Genomic DNA, 3,414 nt, shown 5'->3' on the forward strand with positions numbered 1-3,414 from the left:
GAACAGGACCATCTGGACAAAGGGTGGGAAGCTCAGGGCACTTGGGTCCCTCCTTCCTGTGGTGGCAGATGTTGAAAGGGTCTGTGCTGTCAGGGTGCTTTGACCCCTGGGGAGATCTTGGCGACAGATGAGGAGTGCACCCAGGGCCCTTCCCCAGGCTGTGCTCCTCCTTGTCACCCCAATCCTGCGTCCTGGAGACGGCTCCCTCCTGGGGCCTGTGGACCTGCTTTTCTCTCTCCTGGCCACTGCGCTGCTCCCCAGGCCTCCTGCACTCAGCCCTCTGCCCACCTGCCACCCTCTCCCCTGCAGCAGCCTCAGAAGGCAGCACCCCTGGCCTTTCTTCTCTGGGGAGGCACTGGGAGCGGAGCTCCAATGGGACTTGGGATCTAAGGTGGGGGGAAGGGAAGCTTCTTTCCCTGTGGTTTATCTCCTCCAAAACTCTGCACCCACATGGCCGGCAGGGAGGCGATGGGGACCTTGCCACCTGCTGCTGCAGAGGGGCTTCTGGTGAAACACAATGATCTGCAGACAGACAATTTCACCTCACTTCCCTCATCCCACCCTTGGGTTTCAACTGAAGCGCTCTGTAACACCAGGCTCTAAAATGAAGCCGAGACTTGGGTATTAGTTTCTTCAAACAAGGCTGTGAGTGGGACAATTGCCACCTGCAGGGCCAGGCCTATGCTGCCGCCTTCCCCTCATGGGGGCAGTGGTCCAGGGCCAGTGGGGGCCCAGTGCCTCCTGAGGAGGCCCTGCCCACCTGTAGCCCTCTGAGGGCGCTCCCTTCCCTAGCTCCTGGGCATCAGTGATCTCACCACTGGCCCCTCTGTCCTCCAGGGCTATTGCACCACACCAGAAACAGGAGCCTTCCAGTTTTATTTATTTTATTGAACTTAAGGACTTTTTAATAACTTAGACAACAACTTTTGACAACACCAGAAACAAGAACATTTCTGACCAGTACAGAGTGAACACACACAGCACAGAAAACTGAGTTATCCTATTCAGGTTGGTGTCTCTGATTGCGTAGAATTTCCGCTGCCTGGGAAACGGATGACTAACAAGTAAAGTGCACTGAGAGCCAGTCAAGCAGCCAGGGCCCAGTGGGGTTGGAGGGAGGTGGGAGAGCAGAAGCAGCTCACACTACTCAAGGCCAAAATGGTAAGGAAAGCAGCGCAGGAACAGGCTAAGGACTGGTGGCTGGCCCCACACCCAGCCATTCCCTTTGAGCAGAGACAGCCACAGCCAGAGCCACAGCGGACTTCCTGTGTCCCCTGGATGGGGAAGAGCTTCCTGGCAGGGGAGCAGGTCTATGAGGCCAGGGGACCCTGAGGTTCAGAGACATATTTCTCCCTGTGGGACACCAGCACACATTCAGTGAGGAGCCTCCCTCATGCCATTCTCAGGTCTTCTTCCTCCCTGGCCAGCCCAGGAAGAGGCTGGAGCTGAGAATGGAGTCACCCAGAGGGTGAGACCTGGGCTTGAAAGGGGCACATCTGTGTCTCATCCCCAAGGAGGCCCCTGGTCCTCCTCCCATCTTATACAGCCGTGTTGCTCTCCTTTTCATGCGGCTGTCCCCAGAGAGCTACGGATGGAGTTGGCAGGCAGGCTGGCAGGCTCCCAGAAGTGGTCCTGGTTGGACAGGGCTGGGGTGGAGGGGCCACGAGGACCAGGGACTCCCAGGTGACTTGGCACAAGGAAGGAAGCCATCAGGCCCTGTTAGTGGGAAACTGCAGGGGGCACGTGGGAACCTTGGTCCCCAGTCCTAGGTGAGGCAGGAGGAGGACTTCACCCAGACCCCAGGCTCCAGCTGGGCAGCTGAGTAGGGCAGATGTTGTGAGACTGGGCCACACGGTCCCTTGGGCTCACCACACTCCTGTGGTTTTCAGTCTCAGGAGCTCTGAGAACTTGGGCTGACAGCAACCAGTGTCAGAGCAGATGTGGGACCGAGGGTGGGTGGTGAGGGCCAGGTCTCTCCTGGCTCCCCTCTGGGCTGTTTCTGGTCATGCTGGTGCACCAGTCAGCAGCACAGCCCGGGCCTCCAGGACCAGTCCAAGCCCATCTGGAGGAGAGTCTCCTGTGTGATCCTGGGTGTGAGGGATCCGAGCCTGGGGACAGAGAGGTGGGTCATGCATGGTTCCCTGTCTCCACCCCGCTCCCCCCCCCCCAGTTCACCCTTTACCCTCTGGTCACATCATGTCCGCAGGAACTACCCCCACCTCCCCCACCCAAACTGAGAGGCTTGTGCCAATTGTGCAGGAGCCCTTGGCTAAGCCTGGGGTGGGGTGGGAAGACCTGGCTCTGTGGGTGAGGACCTTAGCTGCCCAGGGGGTCCTTGGACTCATCTCTCTTGTGCCCATCTCAGCTCAGACTGTCCTCCTGTGATTACTGTGACCACCCATGCCACCCCAAGGAAAGCTAGTTCCCCACATTCCCCACCCTGAACCTCTCTCCCTAGCTCCCCTGGGAGCCTTGGGAGCCCCTGCCCCATCCCGCTGGGCCAGGTCTTCCAGAAGCCTGGGGTGCGGGTGTGGGAGTGCAGGCCTTAGGGAAGATTTAGCTCCACCACTCCTTATCTGTGTGACAAGGGCAAAGGTGAGCCCCCCTCCCAGAACCCCAGTTTCCCATGTCAGCAGGGAGAGAGAATAGAACACCCTCATGGTGTGCTAGGAGATTTCAGTGCCCAGGTGACATCGTCCTGTCCTTCCCCATGCCAGAACCGGACCTCTGGGCTGCCCCATACCTCAGGGCCTCTGCCAGGCAGGCCGTTCATCTCCTCCTCAGCCAGGCCCTTCACTCAGCTGCTACCAGGAAGCTCTAGGGGCAGGGGGTCCTTGGGCACAGATTTGACTCTTGATGAGACCGGAGAAGGGGTGAGTCACCGGCTACAAACACTGGTTCCTGAAACAAAGAAATGAGACTTGAGAGTTGCCTCCCTACCCAGAGAGGGCCCCCCCCCGCCCCCCGTTCTCCAAGTGTTGCCTTCTCCACAAGCCCCTTCTCCATCTGCTCTCCCCACCCCAGCCTGACACCTGCCTCTGCTCAAGGAAATCCACATTTTCCCAGATGCTTTGGGTTCACAGGGCACTCCTGGACGTTGTCTGGGCCAAAGGATGGCATTCTGTGGCAAGGGGAGGGCTGGGGATGGCATAGAGGAAAACTGGGGGGAGTGCTAGGGAGGAAGGCATCTTTCCACTCTTCCTGAAAGAGGAAGGAGGAGAGCAAAAGGGAGAGCAGGGGCAGGATTCAGGGGGCTGCAGAGAGTCCGGGGGCCTGAGTGCTGAGAAGGGGACAGACCTGGGGTTCCAGGCTCCCTGTCCGGGAGGGTGAAGTGCGGTACCATCTTTTCTCCTCTAGGGCCTTCCTGTGGGCCACCCCAGCCCATTCCCCTCCATTGCCTCTGGCTCAGGTGAC

At 59.1% G+C, this 3,414-nt stretch overlaps 1 long non-coding RNA gene across 1 annotated transcript; it reads right to left on the reverse strand.

Moving 5' to 3' along the window:
• Positions 1-867: 867 nt before the first annotated feature.
• Positions 868-2,922, reverse strand: LOC106724730. The gene is made up of 2 exons (XR_001360568.1): positions 2,744-2,922; positions 868-2,108 (listed from the first exon to the last, which is right to left on the reverse strand). It is a non-coding gene; the product is annotated as an uncharacterized LOC106724730 (long non-coding RNA).
• Between the last annotated feature and the right edge of the window lie 492 nt (positions 2,923-3,414).

Source organism: Myotis brandtii, unplaced genomic scaffold, assembly GCF_000412655.1.
Source record: "Myotis brandtii unplaced genomic scaffold, ASM41265v1 scaffold12135, whole genome shotgun sequence".
NCBI classification, from domain to species: domain Eukaryota; kingdom Metazoa; phylum Chordata; class Mammalia; order Chiroptera; family Vespertilionidae; genus Myotis; species Myotis brandtii.